General features: G+C 39.1%; 1 long non-coding RNA gene across 1 annotated transcript; it reads left to right on the forward strand.

The window, feature by feature from the left end:
• Positions 1,290-10,972, forward strand: LOC110392295. Its single transcript, XR_002434291.1, has 3 exons — positions 1,290-1,360; positions 10,586-10,718; positions 10,873-10,972. It is a non-coding gene; the product is annotated as an uncharacterized LOC110392295 (long non-coding RNA).

A 12,343-nucleotide genomic window follows, 5' to 3' on the forward strand; every position in this document is an offset into this window, starting at 1 on the left:
CTACATATTCTAAATTTACATTTGCACTATCACTTGCTATCAGGGAAAAACAAGTAGGGGAGAGAAGAGAGTTCACAAATAGCATTCAAGAATGAAATATTTGGCACTATACAGAAAAAGTGGGTACTGTTTTTGTCCTCTCACGAGATACCTTCTGCTTGAGGTCACAGCTAGGACCTGCAGCTGGCACACTCTCATCATTATACAGACGTATTTTGCTGGGGCTGCAGTCTCCTTCTTCTAGGTCCTGCTGGTAGAGCTCTGACTTTTCAGCAGAGCGATGTGCGCAAGTGGTCTGCCTGGCACATGGAAAAGCCAGGAAACTTATTGAAAACACCAGAATGGAGATAAGCCTCTTCTGTGTCTCCACTGCTCTCAGCAGAGAATACTCAGCTGAGGACACCTAAATGTCATAGAATCATAGAATGGTTTGGGTTGCAAGGGACCTTTAATATCACCTAGTTCCAACCCCCTTGCTATAGGCAGGGACACCTCCCTCTAGACCAGGTTTCTCACAGCCCCTCCAGCCTGGCCTTGAATGTTTCCAGGGAGGGGGCATTCACAACCTCACTGGGCAACCTGTTCCAGTGTCTCGCCACCCTCACAGTAAAGAATTTCTTCCTAATATCTAGTCCAAATCTACCCTCTTCCAGTTTGAAGCCATTTCCCCTCACCCTGTCACTACATGCCCTTCTAAAAAGTCCCTCCCCAGCTTTCCTGTAGGCCCCTTCAGGTACTGGAAGGCTGCTATAAGGTCCCCCCAGAACTTTCTCTTCTCCAGGCTGAAGAGACCCAACTCCCTCAGCCTGTCCCCACACTTCCTGCCCAGCTGAATCCTGCCTGAGAACAATGGAGCCAGCATTAGCCCAAGAGGAACATGCAAACACCACAAGTAACTGTGATAGCAAGGTTAGGTGATGATGACTGGTGTACTCAAAATGACCAGACAATACATTCACACCAGCTCAGCAGAATTGGCAGGTGGCTAATGATATGCTCCCTGTGCTCACTGACATGGTGGATGTAGCTCCAATATCAGCTGCTGTCTCTGAAGCATTTTCCTTAATGTACAAGATAAGTAACACTAAATTCAAACATCTCTATAAGAAATAAAAAATTGAGAATGGTAAATCAGCAAGTGTAGAGGAACTGTTATGTCACAGCCTGATGATTGAGCACTTGGTGAAAGGGGTGGCTGGCTCAGGAAGCACAGGTGCAAGCAATTTACCTGTGCTTTCCACTTGACCAGAAAGCCCTCCCTGGGCTCATTTAAGGGCTAGCCTTGGAAGGGAGAATGTTTACTGGATGAAGGCCACTTCCTGAGGGGTGTTTGGCAGCTGGAGACCTGATCACCGGTTGGGTGAGTCAACTTTTTCCTATATGTATTCCTAATTATATTTCTTACGATGCTTTGCCTGGTATCATGAAGAACTTATCAGAAGTGATTTCTGTGCTTCTGAAGCTCAGCAACAAGACAGGTGATCTTTTCTGAAAGTAGCATTGCAATTTACCTTATTCTCATCCCGTCATAATAGCAAAAGAACAGCATGCAAATCTTGAAGAAAGTGTTAGAGGTGGAAAGGTGTCTGGAAGGAGGTACACAGCAGAAGAAAGGAGACCACTGCAGACTGTGTTATTGAGTTTTGTTTATTTATCCATGTCAGGTATGCTAATTAAAATAATACAAAGAGTGTGTTGGTAGGTCTTTTGTTCTGAAGTTAAGTTGTGAAGAACTAAAAAGCCTGAATCTACTCCATGTAACTAAGCTGTAGCAAAAAATTTTATAAAGGGAAAAAAATACGCTTCACAAAAAGAACTCAATAAGGATTACAAATGATTTTAAGTGTTTCTGTCACAGCCTTTGTTCTGCGGGATAGAATCTGGGTTGTGCAAATTCTAAAGTCATGGAGACAGAAAGCCCCTTCAGACACGAATCAAACCCTTCAATACACAGAAGTCACATATTTAAAAAAAAAAAAACTAATAAACTAGGATATGTCTATGGGCACATCCTATCTTTCCTTCACCTTAATAATGGAAGCTTGATTTTTATGATGCAGAAGATGTTAACAAATCAATAAACTATCACTTGTTCTTAATTATTGTTCTTAATCAAATTAGTTTCATTAAAGAAAAAGGAATTATACTTTCTATGGTTACCATGGGGTATGAAAGTATGCAGTGTAACTTCAGTTCATACTCTATTAAGACTAAATTATCAATTTGATTGTCAGTGTACTAATAGTAATCATAGCAAAGTATGTTTATATCAGTATGATGTGATACTTACCACTGAATGAAATGGCAGTGACTTCATAGTGTTTATTAAGATGATCTATCACTATCATAAAGAGCTAATATTCCTGTTAAGAGTTAATAAACCTATGCACATTCAGAACACTTTTGTTCACTTTTTAAGATGTTTTATTTTTTGTCATTATATTTGCACCATATCTTTGCTCTGTAAAGAGGCTGCATTACTTCAAAGAAGGCTTCCTCACAGATGAGTGGACTCAAGCATTTCAACCCTCAGACTGCTCAAAAGCTGCTATCAATTCAAATGAAAAAACCTCACTTCTTATTATATTATGGAAGTCTATCAAGTTGCATCAGATGTCTTAACTCTTAATTTCTCATCTTGTAAGGACCAAATAGCTGCTGATGGGCATTTGTAATTCTAAGTTATAACTGCACGTTAACACGTAATCACAGAATGGTAGGTGTTGGAAGGGACCTCTAGGGATCATGGAGCCCACCCTCCCGCAAAGCAGGCTCCTTACAGCAGGCAATTTTCTAGTTTAGACACCAGACAGAGTACCTATTGGCAGAGACTTTTTTTGGCTTTAGCCTTGAAAATGTAAATTTATATTGACAGGATAATTCAAAATTAGATGTAGGGGTTGCAGTCATGGTGCACCAACAGACTCCTTACCTACTCTATTAGATAGGAATACTCTTCAGAAGAGTTGATTTCACACAGAAAATTATTTCACAAGTGGCAGGATAACAATAGCTACTACCAGCACTCATGGGGGGAGATCAGAGAACTCAGGATGTCTTGCAATCTGTTGTGAATATATATTCTTAATTTTTGTTGTCTTAATTTTCATTTTTAAAAAAAAGTTTGTGTCAAGTAGTGTTTCATTTTATGTTTACTTTATGAAGAAAAAGATACTGAGTACAGTCATGTTATTTCTGCATCTCTGGCTTTATTTTTGCCATCATATTCAAGTTAATGTGAAAAGAATACAGATGTGTCTATGATTCCATGGTACTATGTCTTCTGACTTTCACAGTTTTTAGATTACATTACATAAAGTCATTTCTTCATGTCTGATAGAACTAAGCCTCCTAAATAGTAGGAATGGAAACATTCAAAGCAGAAATAGTTGAATACTGTTAAACTAGTGGGAGTTGACTGTATATAATGTATAGCAAAATTGCACAATCTTCAAAGTCTTTGTAGGCCACTCTTATATGCAGACAGACAGTTACAGTAAAAGTTTGGGTGGTGAGCTGAACAATTCAGAAAATATGGAAGGGCCATAGCAGACCATCCTTTATTTCTTGGTAGAATTGTGTTGTCTTTCCTCAAGAAGCAATTAAACCCCCCCCCCCCCCAAGAAAAAAAAATTGTTTTAAATGGCTTAGTAATAACTGTAAACAGAAGCATTTCACAGAACTCCACTTATGTTTTACTTTCCATATGACTTGAAATCATCAGTATGGCTGAATACCTGTAGTATTCTGCTAGCTTGGCTAGACGTTTGGTGAGATGCAGAAAGTAGGCAGTATTCATAAAACTCAAGCAACAGTCAGTGTAACTTAGGTCAGTTTTGAGGGTACTTTAAAACTTGTCCTGAAATTCTCTTCTCCATCCCAGTACTCTCATCTTAGTAGAAAGAGCACAGCCTGATTTGCTTCTGCCAGGTAAAAAGAAAGAACTCCTGGGTAAACAAGAAAGTCTCCAAACCAGTAAAGGTCAAGCTGGAGAAACGCATTTCTTGCTTCTTGCTCCAGGTTGTTCTTGCACTGCCAGCAACTTAAGATTTTCCTGAAATATTATGTGAGTAACTTTTGCATGACAGTAGTGGTAGAACACACTTGTGAAAGATAGTGCATAACTGAATGTCTGCTATAGTTTGGGTTACAAAATTAAATATGCAGAAGCTTCTGTCTTCCTAAGGTGAGGTAAACATGCAAAACACTGTTTCAGTTCTCAAGCAACCTTAAGAATCAAATGGAATGCTGACACTTAGAAACAAGAGCAAGACATATAGCAACACATAAAACAACTTTGGTATTTCTCTGCTTTGGGATTTTGACTAAAATATTTTCAGGGCTTTAGCTGTTGACAATTAGGTATTTCTAAATGTAAAATAAAACCCTCAAATCACAGTCCTGCCTAGTTTGTCTTAGTTTATGGATTGTTACTGTCTTCATGGCCTTATTCAGTAAATGTTCTTGCTGTAACGCTTACAGGAGTTAAAGTTGAAGGACAGCTGAATACATTGTTTTACACTGCTTCATATGCTTCCTTACAGCTTCAAAGCATCCATTTCCCATATGCTTATATGAAAAGCAGTAGGATCAAAAATACCAGTAGGTACAAGACATACAAATCATGAACACTGACTTTGTCTGTCAGTCTTAAAAATGATAGCATCAATGTTCATACCTATCATATATTGCTTTCACAAAGAAGTTTAGAGCTTTTGAAATGAGTGCTGGATCATGTAATGGATGTGAAGTCCTTGGTCTGCAATACAGAAAATGTCATTCTATTGACATGATTTTAAAACAGCTACTTAAAATGTAAGCTTTATTAGTTAAGATGAAATCATCTAAATGATTTAAAATGTATTTTAAAAATTGTGATTATGTAAGTAACAGAAAAGATAACTTGAATGACAGACAATTGGTAGGGTAAACATATATAGGGTGAATTCCACCACTAGCCTTCTGTGTTATGAATTTTATTTCATGGGTTCCTCTTAGGAATCCAAAAATGCCAAATCCCAAACCAAAATAGTGCTTTTGAATTAGGGGGAAAAAATCGTGAATTTGAGATACTCTGCAGTACTTTTTTCTTAGAGCTTACATGGTTTTTATACATCCAGTTTCTGGGGGATTTATCTGATGTCTAATGCTAACTTTAGCTGATGGTGCTTGGAGCTGACAGTAGAGAGAGAGAGTTAAAAAATCAACACATGCTTATGTTTGTACGAACAGGCTGTTTCCTTTTCTATTTCTTGGAATCAGAAGTACCTCAAGAAACTGAGTTCAAACGGAGATATTTTTCTGCAGAAAAGGAGAAGGAAAAACTGCAGTTTGAGTCTTTGCCTTCAGAGATATTGACTGTCAGTTTCGTTCATTCTTCAATCATAGGATTACATAGGAAACTGCTATCTATAAATTGATTAGGTCTTTGGGAGCATCTGAATCTCCAAAAGCTATCTGCCTTCTTTAGGAGTTTGATAACTTCACTCTTAGACAAGAAAAAATGTAAAAAGTTCTGCCTCTCTCTGAGCGTAGATTTTGAATTGTTGTTTGACCTTTTGTAAAATGATACTTCTGGGTTCATCCTTCCCATTGCCCTGTTGCTCTGGGCTGAGGCATTCAAACCTGATGTTTCTAACCTGAAACTGTATGGCATATTGACTGAGTGAGTTAACAGCTCTGTGAAGATACTGGGGAAAATCTGCTGAGATTCAGAATGTTTGTCATCAATATTCTTTCAGAAATTACATCACATTTTAGGGTGGAAGAAAAAAATCATATTTTGAGTGTTTTCAAAGCAAAACAAAATCTGCACATTACCTTCTCTCCTCTCCCTTCTCCCCTGCAAACCGAAGAAAAGTTTGACAAGGAGTTATCAGCACACAGAAGAGACAACTTCTTTGTATAGGCAGACTGACAGGTCTGTCACACCATTCCCCCTCTTCATGTCTTGTTATCAAATCAGTTACCTTTGGAAAGCTATCTCTTGATGCAGGAAGCTTGAAATGTTTCAATTTCGGGTCTATTTGAAAAGACTGCAGGAATCACACCCATTTTTCTCTGTTCTTTGCTTAAGTAGAGTCTGTTATTCTGCATTAACAAATGAAAATGTTCAGCTTTGACCCAGAAGGCTCAAGGTTTTAATGTTTTAATTTTACGTTACAATGTCACTCTGAAATCCTACATGGGGCACACCTCTATGACACGGTGTGCTAACAGCAGTGCCATTCTTTCAAACTTTTTTTTTCAAAAACAACAAAAAAAGCTTCAGAAAACAACCTGGGATTTAAGAAAAAGATATGTCTAAGTAGTATGTTGGAATTATTTCCTTCATGTACTTCTGAGCTCTCAGAATGAAAGGAAGGTGAAGTCTGAAATTAGTATGGGTGTAGTTAGCCTAGCTTTATCCCTGGACTGGCAGCTAGCTGTCTGTCAAAGGTTTTAAGTAAAGTTCTTGATTGTAGGTCAGTTCTCGGTGGATAAATCACAGAAACAGCCACAGATAAGGCATATGATTGGCTATTCTCCTGCTGAGGAGAGACTGCATTAAGGTAGACTAATGAATACTGAATCATTTTCTCACCCTGAGGGTGGACGCCCCTGTCAGGGCTGAGTCACTGTGAAAGCAGTATGCTGAAGTGATTTAAAATGCAGCAGCCTTTAGTGCCAGTGACAGATGGGTATAACTTGGGATTTATTCATACTCATTTTTAGGCCTTCATAAGCCATGAGTGCAAATGTACAAGAAAATGGAAGATAAACCATGATAAAAGACTACAGTTCATACACACTTTAGGGAAGTGTGAAGTGGAGACCTTTCCACACCCATTTAAAGTGACCATGGGGGCTGACTTCTGGGGCAGACGAATATGGGGATTTTACTCCAAGGTTTCTTCATTACTTTTCCTTTTTCTGTAAGAATGAAGAATTTCTTGGAATAAGCAGTGTGTTACCTCTGCATAATGAAACTGCATCTTTTACATTTTCTGCTGAAAATTTGTTCTGATGCAATGATCATCAGTTTACCTAGTGAGCTGGAGGTGTCACAGCATCAGAAGTGTGTGTATGAAAAACTTGAGGTATGTTTTGGCTTTGCTGGTTGCATTTTAATTAGGAATATGTATTCTTGTTGAAGATAAGGATAAGAGTAACTTCCAAAGTATAGGTCACTCTGATGAAAAGATTGGATTAAACAAATTCTGTTGTAATATAAGTCAGAAATTATTGCATAATTTCCAGCTTAGCTAAAAAAATTCTTGTGGGCTAGATTCTGGCCTGTGAATTGTGACTTCCAGCATCAGCACCTGGTGAGAACTAGTGGCAGGGTGATCTCAGGGGCCTCACATGGCTGTCAGTCCCCACCATGGGGACCAGCCCTGGAGCAGTGTTAGTGCGCATTCTGAACAGCTGCCACTGGTGCTGCCAGGGGAATGTCTATGCAGGTCCAGCTGTTCACTGTCACAGGGTACCTCTCCTCATTCAGGAGAAGATGTAACTTTGTACAGCCTTGTGATCTCTCTGTGGTGAACCATCATTAGGCCAAAAAAAAAAGTGCAAATAGGGCTATCTGTGCACAGAACAGCCCCAGAATGTATCCCGCAAGGAATGCTTTTAATACAAAAACTGGATAATGAAACTTCATAGTGTACATGCATGAGTTCTTCTAGCTGCTCAGTCGGACTGTAGCCTATGGAAACCTAAACTGGAAAGCTGGAAAGGAATCACGTGACTGTGAATAGTCACCAGCAGAACAGCTTTATGAAAACAATAGCTCTAATGCTAGCATGCTGTTCTATGTTGTTTAAAGCATTGCTGTTCATTGTAAAAAATGAGACTTTTAAGCTGACCTTCTGTTTTACCTTTGGGGAAACTAATGCTTGTATTGCAAAGGGGAAGCTGGTTGGTTGTTTTTAATACGGTATGTGCCACAAATGAGAATGTCAGGAAGGTCTGGAATTTCATCTCATCCAAATCTATTAGTGTTAATGTTCTTTTCATTATGATTTCATCAGAATTAATTAACAGAATCTGTGAATAATATGCTGCACACATTTGATATGCAAAACCAAATCAACTGTACAATTTATGTTTCCTTACAGCTGGTGTTTCGCATATTGACAGTCAGGAGTATAGACTACATGCATTAGCCTAGAGCAGCTGTCCATGATCAGCAGCTCCCAGGCCAGGATGTGCCCTGGATCACACACCAGCCTGGTGCTGGAGGCTGATCCACTGGGCTGAAAAGGACAGACAGCCCCAAAAGAAGCAAACTTGTTTGCTTACAAGCTTAAGAGGTTTAACTCATGTTCAGATTGTATAAATATTTAAATATTCAAAATAAATATGTTCAGATTGGCATAAATATGTCTTGACTATTCACCTAAAAATATTTCAGGGTAAGCTTGTGGAATGACCAACATTTGTTTTTGATGACTTGTCCGGGGCTTCCTCTGAGAGCCCTATAAATTACCTCACTGACATGATTCATCAGTAAGTAGGCATGGCTAATACAGGAGTGGGATGCTTATAATTCTCTCAGAAGAGCTCCACATTTATCAGAGATAAATTTCTGTTGATAGCAACAGCAGTATCTAATTAACCCCCCTCTACATAAATGCCTGATTTTTAACAGGAGGAGCATTTCTTTAGCACTGGAGGTTTTTTCCATCATTTTGGTTGCTGATCGCAAGAAGACTTGAAGTCTCCTGTACCTATCTTTTTTTTTTAAGAACATGATAAAACATCTTCATAGGCACCAAGTTCTGGAATACTGATACATTTTGAAGCATAGAACTGAAGCAGTGCAAATCTGTTTACTGATTTCATTGGGATTGGCTCTGGTTGCTGGATATTTACATCTTAATTTCTTCCACTCAGATGTGGTATTTGATTTGAGTGTTTGTGAAAACTACCAATCTGATGGTCCTGCAGACCAAAGCTTTCCATTTATTCACCCGTTAAATACAAGGTTCAAGTTTCCCTTTCCAATTAAAGTGCCTCTACTTGTGCTGGCCCAACCACCTCGAGGGAGGCATCATTTAGATTCCAGCCACATGCTTTCCTCTGCCTCACTGTTGTGAATGCCAGCAAGAATCTGATTTATGCCAGCTGTTGCATATTTTTAATGGCCACACTTGTCTATAGGGAATAAAGCTATCAGATAGCCACAGGAAGATAACAACTTCAAGTTACTACCAGTCTGGACTGGATTTTAACTGATACTTAAAGAAAATCTCTGAAACTGTCCAGATATGTTTTGAAATCTGTGCAGGGCTCTGAGAGGTATTTGAACAGGAAATATATTTTTCTGTCTCTGGTATATATTTTTTAAAATGTTTCTGTTCACAAATAGGTGGATTGCCCAAATTTCAATCTTTATGAACTGCACTCAGACTTGCTTTATACTTTATATGTAAGGAAAGTAGCTCATATTAGGAATGCGGTACATATATAATATACCTGGTGCACATTTATCTAAACAGTGTCAGGTTTTGAAACAGCTTACATTAGCTCTGCATCTGTGCTGTGAATCCAGAAAGACGTTGAGGCTTGCTCAGCTAAATCCTTTTTCATAGTGTTGGCAGCTGAGAAAGAGTTTGTCAAAGATATGCTTACTGTTTTTTTCCTGTTCCTCATTTCTGAAGGTGGCATAAATGAGAATAGATTGATTCTAAAGTAACAGGAGTGACAAAGAGACAATAATGATGAGCATGTTCCAGCTGTGTGAATTATGGGAGCAGCCCAAAACCTCCAGGTTCTCATTTTCTCACAAGACAACCAATTCTGACACCTTAATATATAGTCATGGATGAGTCAGAGAAGGAGCAAAGAGGTGTTTCATTCCTATCTGCTGTTGCAGTTCAATGACTTTGGTATCTCTTGAGCTTCCAGAACCACACTGTCTCAGATGAACTGAGAGCCTCACCATATCAGGGAGAAGGCAGAAGGAAGTGGTGCATTTCTAAGAAGCTGTTGAGCCTACCATTAGTGGTGTTGACACTGGTTTGGGAGGGAAAAGGGTTTGGATAGGACTTCAGTATGTTGTATGTGGTACATTTAGTCCTTGTCATGTGATCCATGGAGGTTGCTGAGCCCCGCCATTCCCATTAAGCATGTATATGTTTCTGAATTAGAAAACTGATTTCTTATTGTTTTCCACTAAAACATTATAAACTTGTTTTTCTGTAGAGGAAATATGAATGGTAAGATGGTGCTGCCAGAATGGGTTTTGAAAGACTACAGAAGGCAAATGGAGTAAAGGCACTTGAAGACAATGTGGACACATGCACTGTATAGCTGAAGTCTTGGAAGGAGCAGGCAGTGGTGTCACAGATTCTAACTAGTCTGTGAGTTGAAGCTAGAGGGTAATACAGAACAAGAGACCTTATCCTGTGGAATCTGAACAGCAAATCTGGAGAAGAACTCACAATATATGAGGCAGAAAAGCAAAATGCCCATTTGTCTTTCCCTGATCCAGTTTCCTACCTTCCTTGGCTGCTTGGGGTGTTTTTTATGTTAGTTGTGCTGTGCTTTTAAAGGACTGGTCAAAATCTCAAATTGTGTTGTGTTTTTTTTTCTTCTACAGAAAGAAGTAGAGTAGAAGAACTCTTTCTCGTTCCTTTCCATCATTTCTCCTGTCTGAAACAACCAGCCAAAAATGCTTGAAAAAATTAAGTTAATCTCCTTTTGACAAACAACCCCCTGTTCTGCTTTGCCAGGTGATTGATTGATTGTTTAATGGTACTTTTGGCCTGGCTGTTTTTTCTGCAGATCTGCCAGTTACTTTGTGTGGTGCTTCCACATGAATGAGTGATCGTTAGGGGCTTGCAGACACCTCCTGATTGCCTTCTATCTCTTTCTGCTTCTGCACAGATGAAGATACCCAGTTGGACAAAGCCTTCGATCAATTTGATGCTTGGAGTCTGACACGTACAATGATAGTGCAGCATTAAAGAGAATTCATCAAGTTAAAGCAGATAAATCATTACAGGACTACAGTTATTTGCACTTGACTAGCACCTGACTATTATTAGGTTGTTCTTAAGTGCAAGTCTCTCAACTATAGTCTCCATAGATTTTTTGTCTCAAGTCAGGACTTTGGGGCATATTGCTGTGGTATGTTAGCTTATTAGTAGACCAAAAGCAGGATGAGACGTTCATCATAGGAAGGTGAGAAACTGTACATTGTAATGATGCAGCCAGATTTTTTTCTTCCGAGCAGGCAGGCAGAACTAGTATTGGCAATTCCCTGTTCTGCTGTTCTTTTCTGAGAATTCTGAATGTAAACTTCAAACTGTAATCTGACTACTCAAAAAAACTGCTTAATTCCCAGCTGTTTCCCAAAACTGGTCTTGGAGCTGAGGGATTTTCACTTTGGAAATCTTTTTTGTTTGCTGTGTTGGGTATTTCCACTATGGGCTAAACAGAGAAATCAGTATGTTTCACTCCTTTCCCTTTCCTGGGAAATGCATTGGGGAGTCAAGGAAGCTTTTCAACAACAAAAGGATTTTGCTTCAAAGCCTAGTTACAGATGACTTGCTACAACATATGAAGGGAAAGGAGACAAGAAATAAATAGAACATCACTTTGGAAAATTGCTAGTCTGTATTCCACTTTTGTAAAGTGGTTTGTCAAAATGGCACGTACAGGATGAAGCCTAGACAAGAACTCAGTTATATCTTGTATCGGTAACTGCACATGTTGAGTGGTCCTTTGACACTGGCTTTCCCCTTAGTTTTCATTTTTTAACCTGGGAGAGCCCTACAAACCAAGGTGAATATCTTGGGTGGAGATATAGACCAGTCAGCAGAATGTAGTTCCAAAGGAAATAACTAGAAAACATTACAAGATTGTTTAAGCTGTTTGGAGCTAAACTAGACAACCTGTTAACAAGTACTAGGAGAGTATTGTTTGGAGCAGGAATTTCCAGGCATACTTAGAAGACTGAGACACTTTAGGTTGTCATCCTTGATCGCTTTACAGGTATTATGTGCCATTATCCAGCTTAGCATATCTGGCTTCTTTTACAGTGAATAGGTCAATTATATCCATTTACATCCACCATGATCCTCAAGGCAGATAGCAACTCACTAGAAATTAACAACAGGGCTGTGTGGTTTTTTTCTTTTTTACAATTTATTTCCAGCTCAGCTTCTGGCTCTGCAAGGCAGAGTCTCTTAGCACGCATCAGTGGAGATTCTTGCATCCCTCTTGAAGATAACTGGGCATAATTTTCCTTGTTTGTCAGGAGCTCTCCTTTTCTTTTCAGCAAGCAGCCTCTTGTTATGTGGATGATGTGCAGATGGCCATTCTGTCACCTTTAGATCCTATGATGGACAGTTCT

Source organism: Numida meleagris, chromosome 1, assembly GCF_002078875.1.
Source record: "Numida meleagris isolate 19003 breed g44 Domestic line chromosome 1, NumMel1.0, whole genome shotgun sequence".
Lineage (NCBI taxonomy): Eukaryota > Metazoa > Chordata > Aves > Galliformes > Numididae > Numida > Numida meleagris.